General features: G+C 36.7%; 1 protein-coding gene and 1 pseudogene across 3 annotated transcripts in view; both read left to right on the top strand.

The window, feature by feature from the left end:
- The window catches only part of DCAF5 (DDB1 and CUL4 associated factor 5), a 199,848-nt gene that overhangs the window by 52,172 nt on the left and 122,447 nt on the right, over window positions 1-25,229 (top strand). The gene's annotated exons all lie outside the window — the stretch shown is intronic.
- LOC130456328 (polycomb group RING finger protein 3-like) lies at window positions 1,622-24,083 on the top strand (annotated as a pseudogene).

Here is a 25,229-nt window from a genome sequence, read left to right as displayed (position 1 = left end):
TTCTTTGACTTTCAATTTTATTAATTTCTCCTTTGAGTTTTAGGATCTCTAATTTAGTCTTCATCTGAGGATTTTTAATTTGTTCACTTTCTAATTTTTTAATTTGCATGCCCAATTCATTCACCTCTGTCCTTCTTAATTTGTTAATATAGGAACTCAAGGATATAAATTTCCTCCTGAGTACTGCTTTGGCTGCATCCCATAGGGTTTGAAAGGATGTCTCATCATTGTCATTTTCTTCTATGAAGTTATTAATTGTTTCTATGATTTGTTCCTTAACTAACTGGTTTTGGAGAATCGTATTGTTTAATTTCCAATTAATTTTTGATTTACCTCTCCATTTTCCCTTACTAATTATTCTTTTCACTGCATTGTGATCTGAGAAAGTTGCATTTATTATTTCTGCTCTTTTGCACTTGTTTGTAATGTTTTTATTCCCTAATACATGGTCAATTTTTGTGAATGTACCATGTGCTGCAGAAAAGAAGGTATATTCCTTTTTGTCCCTATTTATTTTTCTCCACATGTCTACTAACTCTAATTTTTCTAAGATTTCATTCACTTCTCTTACCTCTTTCTTATTTATTTTTTGGTTTGATTTATCTAGTTTGGATAGAGGAAGGTTCAGGTCTCCCACTAGTATAGTTTTTATATCTATTTTGTCCTTGAGTTCCTCTAGTTTCTCCTTTAGAAATTTGGATGCTATGCCATTTGATGCATACATGTTGAGTACAGATATTTCCTCACTGTCTATACTGCCTTTTATCAGGCTGTAATTACCTTCCCTATCTCTTTTAACTAGATTTATTTTTACTTTGGCTTTGTCAGATATCATGATTGCGACTCCTGCCTTCTTTTTGTCAGTTGATGCCCATTAGATTTGGCTCCACCCTCTTACTTTCACCCTATGTATATCTACCTTTCTCATATGTGTTTCTTGTAGACAGCATATGGTAGGGTTTTGGACTCTAATCCACTCTGGTATTTGCTTGCGTTTTATGAGCGAGTTCATTCCATTCACATTCAGAGTTATGATTAACAGCTGTGTATTTCCCAGCATTTTGATTTCTGCTCCTTTCCCTGCCTTTTCTTCTTTCACTATTTCCTTCTATACCAATGTTTGCTTTTGAACAATCCCCCTAGTTCCCACCCTTATTTTACTTCCCTTTCTACCCTCTCCCTTCCTATCTCCCCCCCTTATTTTCCCTGTAGTCTTTCTATAATTAAGCCCCCGCTCCCTCCCTCTCTTGTACTGCTTTCCTCCCCACCAGACCGTTTGTTACCCTTCTACTCCCTATAGGGTGCAAATCTATTCTCTGCCCCCAATGGATTGGATTGTTTTTCCCTCTTTGAGTCACTTTCAAAGCATGTCAAAGTTGAGTATTTCCTGTCTCTGACCTCTTTACCCTTCCAGTGTATTGATGTTCTCCCCCCTCCCACCATGAGCTTCTTCATGACATATAAATTTACCCCCATTTGTTTCTTTTCCCATTTCTTTTAATATTAACCTATTTTAAGCTCTAGTTATATATATATATATATATATATATATTTGCATACTCATGCATATGTATTTTTGCATGCACATATCTATATACCTATTTATGTCTTGTTCTTTCATCCTATACAGTTTGTTGCTGTTCCCTCTAAGTATACTTCTTTTTGCTGCCCAGCTAATAACAACAGTTTTTAAGAGTTACCAATGACCTCTTTTCTTATAGGGATACATATCATTGTAACTTATTGAGTCTCTTAAAAAAATTTTTTTGTTTTTGTTTTTGTTTTTCCCCCTCTTTTTTAATTACCTTTTAATGATTCTCTTGAGTTCTGTGCTTGGACATCAAATTTTCTGTTCAGGTCTGGTCTTTTCTTTACAAATTCTTGCAATTCTTCTATTTTGTTGAATAACCATAGTTTCCCCTGTAAGAATATAGTCAGTTTTGCTGGGTAGTTGATTCTTGGTTGTAGACCTAGTTCCCTTGCTTTCCGGAATATCGTATTCCATTCCTTTCTTTTTTTTCAGTGTGGATGCAGCCAGATCCCAAGTTATCCTCACTGTGGTTCCTTGGTATCTGAATGACTTCTTTTTGGCAGCTTGTAATATCTTTTCTTTGGTCTGATAGCTCTTGAATTTGGCTATAACATTCCTGGGTGTTGTCAGTTGGGGATTAAGTACAGGAAGTGATCTGTGGATTCTATCAATCTCTACTTTTCCCTCTTGTTCAAGGATTTCAGGGTAGTTTTCTTTAATAATTTCCTGTAATATAATGTCCAGGCTTTTTCTTTTGTCATGGTCTTCTGGTAGGCCAATAATTCTTAAATTGTCTCTCATTGAACGATTTTCCAAATCCTCTGTTTGTGAATAAGATGCTTCATATTTTCCTCAATTTTTTCATTCTTTTGGTTTTGTTTTATAGTGTCCTGTTGCCTTGTGAGGTCGCTCGATTCTAGTTGTTGTATTCTGGTTCTAAAAGACTGGATTTCATCCTTAGTTTTTTGGTCATCCTTTTCCTTTTGGTCGGATTTTCTTTGGAGGTCATCTTTCATTTGCTTTGCCTCATCTTTCATCTCCTTTGCCTCATTTTCCAGCTGGTTGATTTTTGCTTTCAAGACACTATTTTCTGTTTCCAGATGACTTATCTTAGTTTTTAAGTTCTTTTCCCAATTGTCTTCAGACTCTCTTAATTGTGTTTTGAATTGCATTTTCAATTCTTCCAAAGCCTGTATCCAATTCGCTGGGATTTCTTATTTTCCCTTTGCTGGGTCCTCCCCCTCTGTTTCATTCACTCTTTGCTCATTACCTGTGCAGAAGCTGTCTATTGTAATTTCTTTCTTCTTTTTCTGTTGTTTGCTCGAGTTTACCCCTTCTTTTCTCCCTGTATTTGGCTGTGCTCTTGCTCCTCTCATTTTGTTTAGGTTTTGGGGCTGTCAGTCTCCCCTCTTGGAGCTTTGTCAGATCTCTTGGTACAGTCTCTAGGGAAGGAATGTTAGCTTCCCTGTTCTCTGGAGGCTTTTGATTGGATTGAGTTCAACTGGGCTGGGCTGTATGTGGTATGAAACTCTGAGGCTCTGAAGACTCCTGGAAGGCTAGGCCACCCAGGCTCTCTCCAGTTCTCTCCAGCTGCTTCTCTGCTATCCACAAGTGCCTTTGTGAGACTCCCTAAACTCTGAGGAGTTCTGATGGGATTAGATTTAACTGGATTAGTCTGGATGTGCCCCAAGGCAGTGGTGAGACTGGAGCCTAATGGAGGGACCCAGCCACAGCCCATTTCTCCCTGGCTTCCTCCCCACTGTCCAAGTTGGATGCTCTGAGCCCGGCGCCCCGGTGCTCCCAAGGTAGACCCTGCAAACCAGCACCTTTGCCCGCTCAGAGGTTCCCGCTGCTGCTGGGGGCTCAGCCCTCTGGGTTATTGGGGACGCGTCCTGGGACCTACCCTCTGCCTTCCCCATAGCCCTGAGTATTCTCGGATTCAGGCTTTTGGGGGGCGTACCTTTTGATTTGAGTCCAGAAGGAGGGTTCCCCGTTCCTGTCCTGTTGTTCAGATTGAATTTCAGTGTTCTAGGAGCATGCAGTCTGTATTGGTTAAGGAAGGGTCTTCCATGAGGTCTGAACTTTTGCTGCTTGCTAAGCTGCCATCTTGACTCTGCCTCTCAACAGTTTCTTTTTAAATTAAATAAAAAAAATTTCCACATAAAGTTTTCTGAAGTTATATGATCCATATTGTCCTCCCCCCGCCCATTCCCAGAGCTGACAAGCAATTCAATGTGGATTATACATTTAAACATATTTCCATATTATTCATTTTTGTACATATCTTATAAAACCCAAACCTCAGAATATATATCCAAATAAACAAGTGATAGATCATGTTTTCATCTGCATTTCTACTCCAATAGTTCTTTCTCTGGAGGTGGGTAGCATTCTTTTTCATAAATTCTTAGAATTGTCCTGATTTATTGTATTGCTGTTAGTAGCAAAGTCTATCATATTTGCTTATTCTACAACATTGTAGTTACTGTGTATAATATTTTACTGATTCTGCTTATTTCACTCTGCATCAGTTCATGTAGGTCTTTCTAGCTCTTTCTGAAATCATCCTGTTCATCATGTTATAGTACAATAGTATTCTATCACCATCACATACCACAATTTGTTCAACTATTTCCCAATTGAATGCTATTTCTTTAGTTTCTCTTTCTACCTCTTGCTCTGCTGAGTTTCGTTAGAAATGTGGGGAATAGAGAAAGAATGGATTCCTCTCAGGGAAGTACATCTTGTTGATGAGAAAAGAAGTGACTTGTAGAAACTAAAACTTAAAAGGATTATATAACCTTCTCTTCTTCTGATTGATTGAAGAAAATATTAAGCAGGTAAGTTGGATTTAAAATGTGCTTTATTCTAATTGACTAGAACCAAATGAATATTTAGTATCATTAGGTATTGCTGGCCTGTGTTTTCATTATCTAGCTTCCATGTATAAATTGTAACTCTAGTTCAGCCAATGGGGAATATGGGGGAAAGAGTTTTCTTGCATATAAAAAGAAGGCTGTCTTCCTCAACACTTGGAACTCTCATTTGCTGACTAACTCTGGCTCATGAGTACCCATTCTCTGGAGGATGAAATAAAAGAGTCTTTGACACACTATGAGTTCAAGATTCTTTTGAGTAGGTGATTGTTCCTCTCAGAAACATGCAGAAATGTTGATGATTTATGTGTTTATTTTGTATACTGCAACTTTGCTAAAGTTATTATTTCAACTACTTTTTTAGTGGATTCTCTAAGATTACCATCATATTCACAAAGAGTTTTTTAAACTTTTTTAATAGTTTAGTTTCCTTATTGCTTACTTTAATTCCTTTGATTTATTTTTCTTCTCTAATTGCTAAGACTAGTATTTCTAGTGTTATATTAAATAATAATGGTGATAATATCCTTACTTCACTCCTGATCTTATTGGGAAGGCTTCTAACTTATGCCCTTTGCAGATGATACTTGCTCATGGTTTTAAATATATATTACTTATTATTTTAAGGAAAGGCCCATTTTATTCCTATGCTTTCAAGTGTTTTCAACAGAAATGAGTGTTGTATTTTGTCAAAGGTTTTTTGTGCACCTAATAAGATTAATCATGTGATTTCTGTTAGTTTGGTTATTGATATGGTCAATTATGCTAATAGTTTTCCTAATGTTAATCCAACCTTGTATTCCTGTTATAAATCCCACCTGGTCATAGAGAATAATTCTTGTGATATATTGCTATAGTCTCTTTGCTAGTATTTTACTTAAGATTTTTGCATCAGTGTTCATTAAGGAAATTGGTCTCTAATTTTCTTTATTTTTGATTTTCCTGGCTTAGGTGTCAGCACTATATTTGTGTCATAAAAAGAATTTGGTAGGATTCCTTCTCATGTCTTGATCATTATAATAACCTGCTGTTGGGTCAGCCTGTTTAAAGTCTCTCCCCACTCCAATCCATCTTCCATTCAGCCACTAAAATTATTTTCTAAAGTGCTGGTCCAATCATGTCCCCAATCCCCCAATAAACTCCAGTGCCTCTGTATTGCCTCCAGGAGCAAATATAAAATGCTGTGTTTGGTATTCAAAGTCCTTCATAATCCTAGCCCCTCCTGTTTTTTTAGTTTTCTTATGTCTAGTGACAGTGGCCTCTTGGCTGTTCCCTGAACAAGACACTCTGGCCACTGGCTTAGAATGCTCTCCCTCCTGGACTACCTGACTTCCTTTGCTTCTGTGCCTTATTTAATTCCCAACTAAAATACTATCTTCTATCTGAAGCCTTTCCCAAACTCTCCTAATTCTATTGCCTTCCCTCTGTTAATTATTTACTGTTTATCCTGTTTTGTTTCTTTTTGTTTGTATGTTGCCTCCTCCCTCCTTTAGATTTTAAACTCCTGGAAGGGCTAGAACTGTCTTTCCCCTCCTTTTTTTGTATCCCCTAGTACTTAGCACAATGCCTGCCATTTAGTAGGTACTTAATAAATATTTATTGATTGAGGGATTGGTCTCTTTCATCCTTCATCATTTTCTGCTTATCTGCTTATTAACTCCCTCTCCTTCTCTTCCCCCCTTTAAGGAGATTTGGTTCTTTTCCCTTTAAAGGCTCTCTAACACTTTTGCTTCTTTAGCCAAATTTGAGAATATTCAATCTTCACCTGTTGAATGTGTTGCATTTTACCTTATGCCCACATATTCCACATTCCACTCTAGGGATAGCAACTTTGAGGGTGTAAAATTTAAAATTATGAGACTTGCCTTAAATCAGTAAAGTTTATTAGAATTGCATGGATACGTAAAAAATGAGAAATAGAGATTTAAAGGGTACTTTCCTTATTGCTTCATTTAGTTCACTAACCTAAGGACACCATTAAGGGCCCCCTAGACACTCTCACAGGCAAGTCTGGTCAACTCCAAATCATCTAAGTGAAGAAGAGCAAAATTCCCTCTTGCCTCAGTTTATCAATTTTTTTCTCTGCCCCCTAACTCTCACATGTCACGTCTCAGGAGCCAGGCATGGCTTTTTATTTTCCCTGGGCCATCTGGGGGGGGGGGCAGTGCAAGGAGGATATTCTTGATTCCATTGCTCTATATTTTGTTGGCTGCTGATCTACCCTCGTGACTCAATTTACCCAATAATTTTCCTTACATAATCCTTGCTTCTGGTCCGAGTTTCAACTTCATGCCAAGTATATGTAGTGGAAAGGGGAAAGGGTAAGTTTCCTTTTGCACAAGGGCATGTGGCATACTGGCATTGTTTGATGAAAGATTTCTATGAAAAAGAAATAGAATTGGAGCAAGTTGGTGGCTTAGGGATCGAGAGCCAGGTTTGGAGATTGGAGGTTCTAGGTTCCAATTGTGGCCTCAGACACTTAGTTGCTGGACCTCAGCCAATTTACTTAACCCCAATTGCCTAGCCCTTACCTTCAACCTTGGAACTATAAGAATTAAATTTAAGAAACTGACTGTGGATGAATAATTTTATTAAATTAAAAGTAGGAGTAGGAAAAAAGGATGGAAAAAGTAGGTACTTAACTGGCTAATCTGTAGCTGCCATTTTGGGCCTTCTTGCTATACTTGCCATAGCATCATCAGCATGCCACTACTCCTCTTCACCTTTATAAAGTCTTTTCTCTGCCTACTAACTCTCACACATCATATCTCAGGAGCCAACTATAATTTTATAATTTGCTTGAGCCGCCCAGGGGACAGTGCCTGAGAAATCGCTCTGCTGTCTCATGATATTCTTGGCTGCCTTGCTTCATTTTTCTGGGGGCTGTTCTGTCCTTGTGACTAAATTTATTCAATGATTTTCCTCACAGTCCTCAATTCTCGCCTGAGTTAAAAACTCACACTCGGTACCCATAGTCAAAAAGGGGAAAAAAATAAATTCCCTTTTTACAGAACCAGTCAATACTTTAGTATTGATTCTAAGACAGAAGATAAGGGTTTAAAGGAAAATAGAACTACTCTAGTTGGGTGTGGGTAGGATGTAAATCTCTTAACTTCATAGACTAGTGTCATTAATATGTTCCCTGAGACTTTTGAAGAAATATGGCTTTGTGACCTTCCTATTACCTTGATTTGATACTTAGAACTTGTCCTCTCTGTCCCTGGCTGAGTTCATCTTCACTTGAATAGGGTGAGGTCATTCTCTTTCTCCCAACCCTATTGTATAATTACCTAACATTTCTTCTAATTAGATTTGAGCTGCTATTTCCATTACAAATGAGAATATTCCTTGTCTACTGTTAGGAAAGTTTGCTAAACTAATTGAACATCTTAACACTTGATGTGTGGACTTGTCTTTGGGGCATTTGAAGGCTGAAAAAAAGATGAAGTCATCCTCAGTCAGATATAGAAGGTGGTTTAAAGTTCCTTTTATGAATTGTGTTCCTTTTTAATCTTTGTTCCAAACACACTAAAAGCACTAAAATGACACACAAGGCTTTCTGCATACACTTTCATAGTGTGCCTATTTGAGTTATATATAGGGAAAGGGGTAAGAACGTGAATGGGTAAAATGGAAATGAAAATACCTTCTAGGCTGTAATGAGAACTTTTTCTTTATATCTCTTAGAAGATCTCTAGATCTCATTTAAGTCCTACCTGTTTGCTCTTGCTTATAATTTGGAACTTTAGTAAATTTTTGCTTCATGTGGATTTGATATGGTGATGGACCTCAGGTCTGAGGAAGGAGCAGTTTGAGAAACAAAATTCTTCCAGGATGATGAGCGGCAAAGAGATTAGGCATTGTCACTCAGCCTGAAGTGCCTGGGTAACTTTATGGGATCTATCCTTATTGAGTTAGACCATTTAACTCTCAATCAATCATCAAGGGCTTATGATGATTTTTATTCTCTGCCTAAGAAGACTGGCTGTTTTTTGTTTCAGTTTTCTGGGAATTGAATAGCTAGGGCCAGCATTCTTATAGTCAATAAATGATTTGTAAGGCATTTTGCTGGATACTGAGTCAAACAACAAGTAGATATATAGATAAATAAAACATGGCCCCTGCCTTCAACGAAGTTATTTTTTATTTAGCATGGAAATAAAAAAATATAATACATATGGAATAAATGGTAGTTTTTTCTCTCTGAATCTTTTTTCCTGCTGTTATTTTTTTTAAAACTCTTACCTTCTGTCTTGGAGCCAATACACAATATTGACTCCAAGGCAGAAGAGTGGTAAGGGCTAGGCAATGGGGGTCAAGTGACTTGCCCAGGGTCACACAGCTGGGAAGTGCCTGAGGTCAGATTTGAACCTAGGACCTCCTGTCTCTAGGCCTGGTTCGCAATCCACTGAGCTACCCAGTTGCCCCCTCTTGCTGTTATTAAAAGCTATTAAGTGACAATACTTTGCTACAAGTTATACCCCAAATTTATGGAGGAGTAGCGAAAATGTAACTTCCTGAGGTTTCTTCTTTCATTTACTTGTCAATGGGAAATAAGGCTGTCATCTTCTCAGCAGCTTCACACAAAAGAAAGATCAGTGCCCTCTTCTGGCAAAACTGGTGCTATGGTTTGGGCTTCCACAGCAGGAAAGAGTACTCAGGGCTGAGGGAGTTAGAAAAAGATAAGGTCAGGAATCACAGGCATAGATCAAGAAATGATAGTTGGTTGGTCTCCACATAGTGTTAACAGAGCAAGACCAGAAGTTCCTGAACCTGTCATGAGGAGCTGGAACAGAAACTCCAGTGTGAAATAAAAACCTGTGCTTGGCTTGGCCACAGGCAATGCTCAATATAACTTGGTAGGGCGCTGGGGAGACTCCTCACTTCTGTTTGTAATAGGGACTCAAAGGGGAGCAGGAAGAAGATGGCAGAAGAGTGTTGCCACACCCAAGCAACTGTGAAATATAGGTGGCTGGGCACTTCATTCACTGCTGGCACTGCCAAACCTAAGACCACTTTGGGACCAGGTTCTCATGTGCTCTTAGGGTCCACACTTCCTGAAAGATGACAGGGACTATAAGAGACAATAATCCAAATCCTTGAGAGTGAGCTCTAATGAGACATTGAGAAGCTGTAGGAAAATCAGAATTAGAATGGGCTCATATTTTGTGGGTGCTTTTTTAGTTATTTTTACATATAGGTTAATTTATATCGGCAGAGTAGGGGAGACTACAAATTAACTACTAAATTAACACTGACTTTGAATTGGGCTTTAGGAGTTTATATCAATAGTAGGATTTCTATAGGAATCTGTTTTTATAGAGGTGGGTAGGGAGGAAAAGTGTATATTTTCATAAATCATAGCATATTTCATAGCTCCTAAACTCTGTGGATGAGTATATTTAACTTAAACAGTTGGTTTTCAGTTCATTATTGAGCCTGTTGAAACTTAGGCTGTACATACATTAGCTAATTTGCAGATTAGCATATTGTTCTTGCCATGACACTTCTTAATAGTTTGTATAATTATAATTATCTTCATTAGGAGTTCTAATAATATTGAGTGCTATTAGCCTTAGGGATTAAGGTATGAGCACAAACATAATTTATCTCATTGCCAGGCTCAGTGATCAATATTTTGATATGCTAACTGTCCCAAGTGGAAACAATAACTGAGTGTTCAAACACTAAGTAGAGAATAATAGTTTCTTTTTTTTTATTTTGAAAATTTTATTTAATGAGAATTTAGAATATTTTTCTTTGGTTACAAGAATTATGTTCTTTCCCTCCCCTCTCCCAATCCCCTCCCATAGCCAATGTGCAATTCCACTGGGGTGATCATTTAGAGTCTATATCTCCATCGACCCATGTGATCAAGCAGTTGCTTTTCTTCTGGGTTTCTACTCTCACAGTTTTTCCTCTGAATGTGGATAGTGTTATTCCTTGTAAATCCCTCCAAATTGTTCTGGATTATTGCATTGCTACTAATAGAGAAGACCATTACATTCTATATGAAAGATGGCAGGGGGACAGGAGTGGGGGTGAGGAGAGACAGCTGGGTAGCTCAGTGGATTGAGAGCCAGGGCTAGAGACGGAAGGTCCTAGGTTCAAATCTGGCCTCAGCCACTTCCCAGCTGTGTGACCCTGGGCAAGTCACTTAACCCCCATTGCCTAGCCCTTACCACTCTTCTGCCTTGGAACCAATACACAGTATTGGTAAAAGACTAAAGGAAGAGAAGCAAGAAACAATATTAAAAGGATAATACATCCTTATATAAGCAAAACACCTTGACAGTAGGATGTGAATAGATAACTAAAGTGAATAGATAAGACCCCCCTCCCCCAGAAGGATTTTGACAAGCCAAAAAACCTCAACACCATTTTGCAAGAAATAATAGAAGAAAAATGTACTGAATTTAAGAGTACAAAAAACAGAGAGAGTATTCAAAGGGATCACCTCCTCCCCACAAAAAAACACCTTTGTTTCAAATTATACACACATAGTGGTTATATTTAGCAATTCCAGCTATTAAGATTAATTCTATCAGCAATCATGAGAAAAGATCTTTAGAGGAAATTTGAATAAGAATTCTTTTCTGTACCCACCAGAAACTGCAGAAAGAAATAGTTCTGAATTCTGAAAAGTAAAGTATTTTTAAGGTACAACTGGAAATGACTTAGCCTGCAAATCTAAGCCTAATTTCCAATGAAAAAAATATATTCAATAAGAAAGGTATTTGAGGCATTCTTCCAAAACAAATACTAGGTAGGATCTGATTAGATTGTTCAATTGCAAATGACCCCAAATTACTAATAACCATAGGAATAAATGGACCTTTTAATTTTTATTTATTTAAAAATGTTTTTCAGTGTTTACATGATTCACTTTCTTTTCCTTCCCTCTTCCCTTCCCCCTCCCAGAGTTGACAAGCAATTCCACTGGGTTGTACAAATGTTGTAAATGGACCTTTTCTTGATAAATAGTGATGTAAATCTAAAACTTATTGAAGAAATGTTTTCCATTAAGAACAACCATAAAGGAAGAAGGCTATCCATTATCAATACTACTGCTTGATATAGTGTTCTAAATGCTAGTTCTAGAAATCAGTCAAGAAACAGAAATTGATGAAGTAAGTATAGTCAAAGAGAAACAAAATTATTGCTTTTTGCAGTATTTTTTTCTTAGAAAACTCTAATGATTAAACCAAAAAATTGAGACTGACTTCACTGAAGTGGAGGAATATAAAATCAGCCCACACAAATCATCAGCTTTTCTGTATACTACCAACAAAATTCATCAGGAAGAGAAAGAGAAATTCTATTCAAAATAAATATAAAAGATACATAGAATATTTGGGTGTCTACCTGCTAGATACACATAAGAACTCTCAAATACCAAATATTCTTTGGAAATAAAGATTGACCTTAAACCATTGGAGAAATGTTAATAAAAATGCCAGTGCTACCTAAAGTTATTTAATTCAACCCAAACCAGTCAAACAAGCAAAAAATTACTTTATTCGGATGAAAAAAAAATCCTAAAATTTATTTGGAAGATAGTCAAAATTCTTAAAGGAAAAAATCTGGGAAGAAGAAGTCCCAACAATGGTAGGTGTTGTTTGTGATACTTTTCATTAAAACTATTTAATACTGATTAAAATTTTTTAAAGAGCAGTGGGCTTTTCAGGGGGAGTCAGAGGGAGTACCTCCTCCTTTTCCCTCCCCACTTGGCTCCCATGCCTGGCCAATCAGCAATTTAAAGCTTGTGAAGCTGCACAAGATATCACAAAGCTGAGCAAAGTGGTACACTTGCCATCAGTACACAAATAAAATGAATATTAGTTTTTAAAGCCTAATTAATTAAAACAATTCCTGGCCCTTCGTTTCTAAAATGTAGCATGAGATTCCAGTCTGTGCTAGAAAATGGAGACTAAACAAGGGTCAGATAAAGGGAGCAAGGGTGAAGAGGCACAACACAGACTAAGACAGACTACCTGGAATAACAGAGTAAAAGCCAATAGCCTAAATGAGAAGACAAACTGAAGACAAAGAAAACATCTAGAAGAGACACCAAAGATGTTGACCAGAAAGATTAAGCTTTAGGACAAAAATGCCCATATCACATGCCGCCTGTGCAATGGATACCTAATGGAATGTTTGCATAACTTCCATAGAAGTTGCCTGGTAAAGTATTTGGAAGAAAATAACACTTGCCCTATGTGTAGAATTATTAGTCATCCACTGCAATACATTGTTTATGACCAGACAGTGGAAGATATTGTTTACAAATTGGTACCAGGCCTCCAAGAAGCAGAAATGAGGAAACAGGATTCTATCACAAATTAGGCATGGAAGTGCCTGGAGACATCAAAGGAGAGACTTACTATGTAAAGCAACACTTAGACTCACATCAGAATGGTGAAACAAAAGCCAATGACAGTTCCAACAAAGAACCATCTTAAGTTAATGACTGTCACAGAAGTGATGAACAGGTAAGCATCTGCTTGGAATGCAATAGCAACAAATTACAATTCAAATAAAAATGAATCTGTTGCTCAGCATCTAAAGAAGTTCATTGCCAAAAAATGTAATCTTTCATCTTTCAGTGAGCTGGATATATTATGCAATGAAGAAATTCTCAGCAAAGAGTTTGTAGTTGTTACTAGATGGAGATTTAAGCTGTGTGACTGGGTAAATCACTTAATCCCACTTATTGCTCTTCTGCCTTGAAACCAATACTGTACATCAGTGCTAAGACAGAAGATAAGGATTTAAAAAAAGAAAAGCGAATGATAATATATGGGCAAATTAAGTGTTGTACAAGTATACAAAAAAATACTAAAAGAATCAGAGAAAGGTCTTGAGTGAATTGGGTAGATCTTTTATTTGGAAATTTTGAAAACATGTACTTAGCATGGATAAAGTTGCATTCTAGATCACTGAACAGGATCTGTTGATATAATAGAGCCTGGCTCATTAACTCTTTGAAAAACCAACTTAAGAGCAAAATAGTATCGTGTGTGTGTGTGTGTGTGTGTGTGTGTGTGTGTGTGTGTGTAATGAAAATAACCCTGATATTCACACTAGCCATTCAGCAAACAGTTAGCACTCGAATATTGAACATGTGTTGGAGGAAGAGACCAAGACAAATCATAGCTCCTGCCCTCATGAAACATAGCATGTAAGTAAACAGGAAAGATGCAAAAGTCTATCCAAAGCCAGAGGAAATAAGTTTCTTTCTAACTGGAGTTACATTAGGGGTGGCTTCATAAAAAAAACTGGCTTTTAATTTGGATGTTGAAAGGTGTGGAGGTTTTCAACAGGAAGAGATAGGGGAGGTGAAGAGGAAGAGGTCATTTTAGACTTCAAGCTGAGGCAAGAAAATAGGCATGTACAAGGGACAGTGAACAGATTATATCTAGGGAGCTGTTCTATGAGAAGGCTAAAACTAATACATGGCACAAGATTATGGAAGAGACAAGGCCCCTCCATAATTCTATTCTACTGAATTTATTCATTCTGGGGCAGATGAACAACATCAGATCTGTGCATAAAGATTAATCTAGTCGTGGTATGAGAGCCTAAATAGGTCTTGGAAAAGGTTTACTCAGATTAATGAGGAACAGTAATTGGAGTAGGAGCAATGGGAATTGAAAGGGAGGGACATTTGTGGGAGATATCTTAAAATTCAGAAGTACTCCCAGAATATGAGAGGTGAAGGAAGGGTTAGTTTAATGACTGGAAGAAGTGGCAACATTGCTAGAAGAGGTGAAAACAATTAGTTTTTTGGGGGTCAAGGGAAACCTGTTTTTGACACATTGAGTTTGAGGTGCTGAAAGCATATGGGGATGGGGGGGGGTAGTAATCTGACCAACAGCAAGTTAGAAATACACATTTGAAGGTTCTAAGACAGGTCAGAGCCAAAGACAGATTTGGCAATCATTTGTATAGAGGAGCAGGTGAGGTACAGAATCTTAAGGGATATCAATCAATTTGCTTATAAAATTAAATAAGGAATAGAAGTAGAAGGGTTTGTGGATTTTTTTTTTAATTAAAAAAAAATTTAAAACAGGATACAGCACTTGAAAGGGTGGACTCACAAACTAAAGGAAGACAGTAATCTGGGGAGGTGGAAATCAGTATCAAAGGTTGTTAGGGAAGCTGGAGATCACCCCTCCAGTTCTCAGTGACAGATCAGAGTAGTATGTAAGCTGTCAAAGTGCTTTGCTGTAGGTTTCAAGTATCTCCCAAGGCTTAACTTATAAGCCTGTGTATTTAAAAGTGCCACCAGGGGGAAGCAGAAAATCAGTTTTGAACACATACTTACTGGGAGTTTGCTGCTCTTTTATGCTTGGTAAATCCAAGACCCTGAGCTGGTCAGAAGGACCTGGGGTTTGACTCAGGAGGATAATGCTGAAGACTCATCTTGCCCCATACATTTAGGGCTGTGGCTTCTAAGCTCGGTACAAATTATGCAGCAAGGTGTAGATGGAAAGACCCAAATTTTCAGTTTATAACTTGATCTCCTTAAGCAAGTCATTTGAGTTCTGAGCCTTATCTGTGCCTCATGTCTAAAAATGGAAATAATACAGTATCTACACTTTTTTCCCCTTAGAATTGTTAGAGAAACAAAGAAAATGTGAATGTAAAGGTATTTTATAAAATATTATACTAGGGTCTGTGAGATTTAAAATGGTTGAGGTCTTAAACTGTAGTGATTAAAATAGTGGAAGATATAAATTGTGTTAGATATAAGAGAGGGTGAGTAAATTTGACGGCAGAAATATGTTTCACTACAGTGTCTTGGGTTTTAAAATCGCCAGGGAAATATCTCAATTGGGTTTTATAGAGATTTTAATTAACAATACAATGAGTAATCAAAGAAAGAGAGAGAGAGTAAGAAAGGAATAAGTATGAAGGGCCTCAAGACAATATGGCCTGGACCTGAGTCTTAAAAGAGAAATCAGTCAGTTTTTTAACACTCACCACAAGGTCTGACTAAACAAGGATTCTAGTAACACCAGGCCAGTTCCATCTCAGCTGGCTTCACCAGAGAGCCTTCCAGCCAGAGACTGTTCCAAAGGGCCTCTCTCCAGAGCCTCCAGAGGGACAGAGTCCCCTTAGAGGAGCTCCAGGGAGACCTCTTTGGAGATTGTCCTCCAAGAGTTTCCCTTCTCCAGAGCCTCTCTCAAGAGATTCTTCCCAAGCGGTCCTCATCAGAGATCCTCCAAAAGGAATATATCTAACAAGAGATTCTGCTTTTTCTTATATAGGGGTTTTTCTCCCATGTCACCTCCCCTAAGTCCCTACATCTACCAATCACTGTAGACGCTTTCCAAAAGACTGCCCATCTGAATTCCTGCTAAGTCGACAAATCTCTTTAGTAAGTCTGAATCAGAAAAAATGCTGCTGTGTAGACCAAGATCCTCAGTAAGTCTGAAGGAGAGAAAACACAGCTGAGTCAACTACTCTCATCAAGAGAAAACTTGCCCCATCCTTTTAGGTACCTAGCATCCCATTGTATCAATTCTAAAAACAGGCCTGGCTCAAAGAACTCCTTGCCCCACCATAAGCAGGGATCCAAGTACTTTCTTTGTTTAGCAATGAGTTTTCTCCCCTAAAGCAGTCTTAAGTACGGGTGGAGTAGAGGTCCTCCCATTTCTGATCCTGGCGAGTTCTCACATCAAAATGGGGAATGTTTCTCAGTAGGGAATTTGTTCCAATTAAGAATTCCCCGATGGGGAAATTTTTAACATTCACAAGTCTGAGAGATTTCAAGATTTATAGGGCAAATAGGTGGATCAGTAGATTGAAAGCCAGACCTACAGACAGGAAGGAGGTCCTGGGTTCAAATTTGGCCTCTCCTAGATTTGTGATTCTAGGCAAATTACTTAACACTCATTCCAGCCCTTATCACTCTTCTGCCTTGGAACCAATACATAGGATTGACTCCAAGATGGAAGGTAGGGGTTTAAAAATATATAATAATGTATGATGGTATTAGTTGTCAAGAAAAAAGTATTATACTTAAGATTGTAATTTCTTGTTCTCTTGAGAAGTTTCTTTTCATGTTTTTAAATTTTTTTAATTATGAATTTTAAAAACATGATCTTTAACATATGTAAAGAACAGAAAAGGGAGTTCACATCATAAAACTTTTAAAATAGTATTTATTCAATTTGGCGCAGGGATACCAACTTTGCCTTGCTTCTCTGTGTCCCCTTCTTTATTTTTATTTTAATCATTCATATTTTTATTTTATTTTTTGAAACCCTTACACAATATTGTGTATTGGTTCTAAGGCAGAAGAGCAGCAAGGGCTAGGCAGTGGGGGTTAAGGACCACACAGTTAAGAAGTTTCTGAGGTCAGCTTTGAACCTAGGACCTGCCATCTCTAGGCTTGGCTCTCAATCCACTGAGCCATCCAGCTGCCCCCAGGTTATGCGTATTTTTAAAATGTCTCCTGGATAACCCATTTAATTCTTACCTTTTTCTTTTTGATGTTACCCCCTACTCCTCCCTCACTCTTCCTTATAACATCTCCCTCTCTACCCCCAATAAAAATTAAAGTCCTTCCTTATAAGAAACAAAACAGGGGGCAGCTAGGTAGCTCGGTGGATTGAGAGCCAGGCCTAGAGATGGGAAGTCCTGGGTTCAAATCTAGACTCAGACACTTCACAACTGTGTGATCCTGGGCAACTCACTTAACCCCCATTGCTTAGCCCTTACCACCCTTCTGCCTTGGAACCAATACATAGTATTGATTCCAAGACTGGGCTTTAAAAAAAAAAAAAGAAAAGAAACAAACAAACAAACAAAACGGACACATTATTGGCCCTGTCTGAAAATGCATGTTCCAATAATCTTCTGGAGTTCTGATGTCTTTTAAAATTGCTTTTATTTACAATTTTATAATCTTTGGATAATTGTTCTCTTGGTTTTGTTCACTTCATTCTGCTTTGCCATACAAATCTGGCCAGGTTTCTTTGAATTGTTCTTTACATTATTTTCATTAATTATTTAAAGGAAGGTGATATTCCATTATATTCATATACCATAATTTTGATATTCTCACTCATGATGCAAATCATAATTCTTCAATATTCCTGCTAGTCGTGTGACTCTCAACCAGGGTCCTTGTAAGTTTTCTACTCAATTTTCAGGGTATTAGCCTAATGCCCTTTTGATATACAGTTAGTATATCAGTGTGTCATGTAGTGTAATGGGTTATCTATTTAATTATCCCTTGCTCTTCCTACCTGAAAACTCTGTCTTCTTTTTTAAAAAGAACTGTTACCTTCCATCTTGGAATCAATACTAAGTTTTGGTTCCAAGGCAGAAGAATGGTATGGGCTAAGCAGTTGGGGTTAAGTAACTTGCCCTGGGTCATACATCTAGGAAGTATCTGAAGTCAGATTTGAACCCAGGACCCCCTGTCTCTAGGCCTGGCTCTATCCAATGCTAGCTCTCCCTTCCCTATCTTCTATTTAATCATAGATTTCTTAGTTAATCAAAATTTCATTTGTAATTCCTTATTTGAAATGAGTTTCAGACTGCTTGTGCCCAAAATGTGTTCCTCTCCTTCACCATATGGATGATCCTTAACTTCAGTACCATAAATAAAGATCCATGATTGATATTTAGCTGCACATCATCACCAGAAGAATAAAATTTTAAAAACCTTTACTTTCTGTTTTAGTATCAGTTACTTGCCCAGTCACAAAGGTAGGAAGTATCTGAAGTCAAATTCAGACGAGTATTAAAGTGTTAAAAAAGAAGGGTATCTGTTTCAGGCTTGAGGTCTTTAAAACCACTTTAGATTTTCCAAATTCTAGTCTCTTGTTCATTTCTAAGGCCCCAAACAATTAAATTTTTTTGCCCAAGAAACATATGTATAAATTTATATAAAATCAATGGGAAGTAAGCATTCTTTAATTTTTTCCTATGTGTGTATTTGTGTAATTTAGCTTAATTTGTAAGTTATCACATTTAGGAGATGTTATAGCATTCTGGGACCTTAAATAATAAACAGTGTCACCCACAAACAGGCAAAAACCACTCTCTTACCTCATGGATAGTTGGCTAGCTTAAATCTGGCAGGGAGATTGTATAACTATCACAACTAGCATTTATGTAGTACTTTAAGGCTTGCAAAGACTTTTACACACAACAACCCTAGGAGGGAGGTGCTGTTATATTCCCATTTATAACTGGAGAAACTGAGGTAAACAGATTAAAAGATTTGCCTATGCTCATAAGCATATGAGTACAGATTTGAGTTCAGGTCTTCTTGACATCAGTCAAGATGCTGTAGTCTTTGCCATCTACCTACTTCTTGAAATGCTAACTGGAGGGAAAGAAGGGGAGGGATATTAATGATTTTAGAGTAAATCTTTTAATCAGAGAATGCAAATTCCATTTTAGGTTGATAAACACTCTGATTTTTTTTTTTTTGGTCTAAATGTGTGTGGAAAATAGTCTTAGACTTTCAAAGTCATGTGTAGGTATAGTTTTAAATGATGTAGCATTATGAAAGAATAGTTTTATATGTAAGGTTTTATTTGTACAACCATAACAAATTCTTTATAGACCAAAGGAAAAAGGAAGCCATTGCACTTAGCAAATTACCAAAGTGTTTCATTTTGGAGCTTTTTAATCAGAATTTTTTATCCGGTAGTTTTATTATCACATCCCACTTGAAAACAGCCAAGATAATTGCCGCTAAAAGATAAAACTTAGACGTTTGCTGTTTACCTAGGTTGGGGACAATCCTAAATGAAAGATATTTTAAAATCATGTCAATAAATGAAAAAAAGAAAAACAAAAAGCAGGTTTAGGTTATTTAGTCAGAATACAGAATTTGTTGTAGCTGTCCATTCTCATCAGATTGCCATTTAATTATTAATTAGATAAATTTTTATTTATTCTAAGCTCTTGCATCTTGGTATTGACTCCTGAGACAATCAGATAAATGTTAATTACAGTGTTGACCTCAGGAAAATTATTCTCTTTAAGTTCTAAAATTTATTTATGTTCTCTAAAGATATTTTCTCAATTGTGGTTCATTCTTGGTGAATTGAGGTCTGTAAGATCAATTTTCAGTTGTTTTCAGTTTCCTCTATTGTTTTATCTGTTAAATAATCCTCCTATCTTCTTTATAGTCCCATTCTTTCTCTTCTTTGGGACTTTTTAATAAAAATTACTATTTTATTTTTAATGCTGTATTATCAACTTTTTTTCTGGCCTTTTTTCTCTTTGGGATTTCTTTACAAGATTTCCTTAGGTTTTGTTCCTGTTGTTGCTTTTTCTTCAGGCATCATTCCCAATTCCTTGTTATCCATTTCTTTGAGTCCTGCTTCTCAATTCCCAGAGTGCCAGTGCACTTATTTTTTCTTTACCCTCTGCTGCTTCTAGTACCTAACCACTTACCTACACTGCTGCCATCTTCCCTTTTTCCTCTCTTCCCAAGCTTTTGCTTTGTTCCTTCTCCATCTGTCCAATTTCTCCTCTTTCCCTTCTGTGCCCAACAGTGATTTTATTTTATTTTATTTTTTAATTTAATTTTTTTTTGGCTCTCATGGATATATCTTTATTTTATTTTATTTTTGGTTACAATACTCACTTTATTTCCCTCCCTCCCCACCACCCACCCTTCCTGCAGCCGATGCGCAATTTCATTGGGTATTACTTGTCCTTGATCAGAACCTATTTCCATGATGTTTGCACTATGATGTTCATTTAGAGTCTACGTCCCCAACTATATCCCTTTGATCCATGTTTTCAAGCAGTTGTTTTTCTTCTGGTTTGTACTCCCACAGTTCTTCCTCTGAATGTGGATAGTGGTTTTTCTCGTAGATTCCTCCAAGTTGTTCAGGATCACTGCATTGCCACTAATAGAGAAGTCCATTACATTCGATTGTACCACAGTGTATCAGTCTCTGTACAATGTTTTCCTGGTTCTGTTCCTCTTACTCTGCATCAATTCCTGGAGGTTGTTCCAGTCCCCATGGAATTCCTCCACTTTATTATTCCTTTGAGCACAGTAGTATTCCATCACCAACATATACCACAATTTGTTCAGCCATTCTCCAATTTGAAGGTCATCACCTCATTTTTTTTTTCAGTTTTTTTGCCACCACAAAGAATGCAGCTATGAATATTCTTGTACAAGTCTTTTTCCTTATGATCTCGTTGGGTACAAACTCAGCAGTACTATGGCTAGATCAAAGGGTAGACAGTCTTTTAGTGCCCTTTGGGCATAGTTCTAGATTGCCATACAGAATGGTTGGATCAATTCACAACTCCACCAGCAATGCATTAATGTTCCAACTTTGCCATATCCCCTCCAACATTCATTACTTTCCTTTGCTGTCATGTTAGCCAATCTGCTAGGTGTGAGTTGTTTCGATTTGCATTTCTCTGATTATTTGAGATTTAAAGCACTTTTTCATGTGCTTATTAATAGTTTTGATTTCTTTAACTGAAAATTGCCTATTCATTTCCCTTGTCATTTTTCAATTGGAGATTGGCTTGATTTTTTTCGTACAATTGGTTTAGCTCTTTATATATTTGAGTAATTAGGCCTTTGTCAGAGGTTTTTGTAATGAAGATTGTTTTCCAATTTGTTGGTTCCCTTCTAATTTTGGATGCATTAGTTTTGTTTGTACAAAAACTTTTTAATTTGATGTAATAAAAATTATTGATTTTATATTTTGTGTTTTTTTTTCTAGCTCTTGCTTGGTTTTAATGTCTTTCCTTTCCAAGATCTGACAAGTATACTATTCTGTGTTCACCTAATTTGCTTATAGTTTCCTTCTTTATATTCAGGTCATTCACCCATTCTGAATTTATCTTGGTGTAGGGCATGAGATGCAAACCTGATTTTTCCCATACCGTCTTCCAATTTTCGCAGCAGTTTTTATCAAAATAGTGGGGTTTGGTCCCAGAAACTGGGATCTTTGGGCTTATCATACTGTCTTGCTGAGGTCATTTACCCCAAGTCTATTCCCCTGATCCTCCTTTCTGTCTCTTAGCCAGTACCAAATTGTTTTGATGACCACTGCTTCATAGTACAGTTTGAGATCTGGGACTACAAGTCCTCCTTCCTTTGCATTTTTTTTCTTCATGATTTCCCTGGATATCCTTGATCTTTTGTTCTTACAAATGAACTTTGTTACGGTTTTTTTCTAGTTCAATGGGTATGGCATTAAATAAGTAAATTAATTTGGGCAGGATTGTCGTTTTTATTATGTTAGCTCACCCAACCATGAGTAATCAATGTTTCTCCAATTGTTTAGATCTAGTTTTAATTGTGTGGAGAGTGTTTTGTATCTGTGTTCATGTAGTTCCTGTGTTTGTCTCGGCAGATAGATTCCTAAGTATTTTATATTGTTTCGGGTGATTTTAAATGGAATTTCTCTTTCTAATTCTTGCTGCTGAAATGGGCTGAAGATATATAGAAATGCTGATGACTTATGTGGGATTATTTTGTATCCTGCAACTTTGCTAAAGTTTTTGATTATTTCGACTAGTTTTTTGGTTGACTTCTTTAGGATTCTTTAAATAGACCATCATATCATCCTCAAAGAGTAATACCTTGGTCTCCTCATTGCCAATTTTAATGCCTTCAATTTCTTTTTCTTCGCTAATTGCTACTGCTAGAGTTTCTAGTACAATGTTAAATAATAGAGGTGAAAATGGGCTTATCATTAATGGACATCCTTGTTTCACTCCTGATATTATTGGGAAGACTTCTAGTTTATCCCCATTGCAGATGATGTTTGCGGTTTTAGATATATACTGTTTATTACTTTTAGGAAAGGCCCTTATATTCCTATACTTTAAAGTGTTTTCAATAGGAATGGGTGTTGTAGTTTATCAAAGGCCTTTTCTGCATCTATTGAGACAATCATGTGATTTTTGTCAGTTTGCTTGTTAATATGGTCAGTTATGTGGATGGTTTTCCTAATATTGAACCATCCTTGCATTCCTGGTATAAATCCCACCTGATCATAGTGAATAACTCTCATGATCTCTTGCTGGAGTCTTTTTGCTAGTATCCTATATAAGATTTTTGCATTTGTGTTCATTAGGGAAATTGGTCTATAGTTTTCTTTCTGTTTTTTACCTGCCTGATTTTGAGATCAGTAGCATATTTGTGTAGTAAAATGAATTTGGTAGAACTCCTTCTTGGCTTATTCTATCAAATAGTTCATATAATATTAGGATTAGTTGTTCTTTGAATGTTTGATTGAATTCATTTGTGAATCCATCTGGACCTGGGCAATTTTTCTTAGGGAGTTCTTTGATGGCTTGTTCAATTTCTTTTTCTGATATGGGGTTTTTTAGGTAATCTATTTCTTCCTCTGTTAGTCTAGGCAATTTATATTTTTTAAGTGTTCATCCATATCACCTATATTTCCATATTTGTTGCCATATACTTGGGCATAGTAGTTTTTAATGACTGCCTTAATTTCCTCTTCATTAGAGGTGAGGTCTCTTTTTTCATCTTGGATACTGTCAATTTGGTTTATTTCTTTCCTTTTTTTAATTATACTGACTAGTACTTTGTCTATTTTATTTGTTCTTTTCAAAGTACCAGCTTCTAATCTTATTTATTAAATCAATAGTTCTTTGACTTTCAATTTTATTAATTTCTCCTTTGAGTTTTAGGATCTCTAATTTGTTCGCTTTCTAGATTTTTAATTTGTATGCCCAATTCATTGATCTCTGCCTTCCCTAATTTGTTAATATATGAACTTAAGGATATAAATTTCCCCCTGAGTACTGCTTTGGCTGCATCCCATAGATTTTGAAAGGATGTCTCATTATTGTTATTTTCTTCAATGAAATTATTAATTGTGTCTACGGTTTGTTCTTTGATTAACTGGTTTTGGAGAATGGTATTGTTTAATTTCTAATTAATTTTTGATTTACTTCTCCATGTGCCCTTACTAATTATTATTTTCATTGCATTGTTATCTGAGAAGGTTGCATTTATTATTTCTGCTCTTTTGCACTTGTGTGCAATGTTTTTTTTGCCCTAATACATGGTCATTTTTTGTGAATGTAACATGTGCTACTGAAAAGAAGGTATATTCCTTTTTTTCCCTATTTATTTTTCTCCACATATCTACTAACTCTTATTTTTCTAAGATTTCATTTACTTTTCTTACCTCTTTCTTATTTATTTTTTGGTTTGATTTATCTAGTTTGGATAGAGGAAGGTTCAGGTCTCCCACTATTATAGTTTTTCTATCTATTTCATCCTTGAGTTCCTCTAGTTTCTCCTTGAGAAATTTGGATGCTATGCCATTTGGTGCATACATGTTGAGTACTGATATTTCCTCATTGTCTATACTGCCTTTTATCAGGATGTAATTGCCTTCCTTATCTCTTTTAACTAGATTTATTTTTACTTTGGCTTTGTCAGATATCATGATTGCTACTCCTGCCTTCTCTTTATCAGTTGATGCCCAATAGATTTGGCTCTGTCTTACACACCCTATGCATATCTAATCAGAGTTATGATTACTAGCTGTGTATATCCTTCTGCACTTTCTGCACTGTGTATTTCCTTCCTTCACTATTTCCTTCTGCACCAATGTTTGTTTTTAATCAGTCCCCCTAGTTCCCACCCTTATTTTACTTCCTTTTCTACCCTCTCCCTTCTTATCCCCCCCCCCCTTATTTTTCCTGTAGTCTTTTTAAAACTACCCCCCCCCCACCCTCTCTCTCCCTTTTACTGCTTCCCTCCCCACCAGTCCATTTATTACCCTTCTACTCCCCTATAGGGTGCAAATCTATTCTCTGCCCCAATGGAATGGATTGTTCTTCCCTCTCAGGTCATTTTAAATGTGCATAAGAGTTAAGTATTTCCTGTCTCCAACCTCTTTACCCTTCCAATGTATTGATTTTCTCCCCCTTCCCACCATGAGCTTCTTTGTGACATATAAACTTACCCCCTTTTGTTTCTTTTCCCAGTTCTTTTAGTATTAACCTCTTTTTTTTAGCTTTAGTTGTATATATCTGTATATATATACACACGTATATGTATTTATGCATACATATATCTATATACCTGTTTATGTCTTGTTATTTCAACCTATACAGCTTGTCACTGTTTCCTCTAAGTGTAATTCTTCTAGATGCCCAGGTGATAACAACAGTTTTTAAGAATTACCGATGATCTCTTTTCTCATAGGGATACATAACATTTTAACTTACAGAGTCTCTTTAAAAAAGGGAGGGGGTTTGTTTGTTTGTTTTGTTTTGTTTTGTTTTTTCCCTTTTTAAAAAAATTACCTTTTGATGATTCTCATGAGTTCTGTGCTTGGGCATTGAATTTTTGTTTAGGTCTTGTCTTTTCTTTACAAATTCTTGGAATTCTTCTATTTTGTTGAATGACCATACTTTCCCCTGTAAGATATTTCTAGTATTTTTTTTAAAACCCTTACCTTGTGTCTTAGAATCACTACTATGTATTGGTTCTAAGGCAGAAGAGTGGTAATGGCTAGGCGATGGGGGTTAAGTGACTTACCCAGGGTCACACAGCTAGGAAGTATTTTGGGCAAGATTTGAACCCAGGACCTTCTCTCTTTAGGCCTGGCTCTCAATCCACTGAGCCACCCAGCTGCCCCCAGTATATAGTGTACTGTGCTGCTGCCTTGTGATGTCACTTAATTTTAGTTGTTATATTCTGGTTCTTAAAGACTGAATTTCATCTCTGGCTTTTTGGTCATCCTTCTTCTTCTGGTCTGATTTTCTTTGGAGGTCATCTTTCATCTCCTTTGCCTCATTTTCAATCTTGTTGATTTTGGCAT

Source organism: Monodelphis domestica, chromosome 1, assembly GCF_027887165.1.
Source record: "Monodelphis domestica isolate mMonDom1 chromosome 1, mMonDom1.pri, whole genome shotgun sequence".
NCBI classification, from domain to species: Eukaryota; Metazoa; Chordata; class Mammalia; order Didelphimorphia; family Didelphidae; genus Monodelphis; species Monodelphis domestica.
Note: the sequence above shows the minus strand (reverse complement) of the source record. Positions and strands in the feature narration are given on the sequence as shown.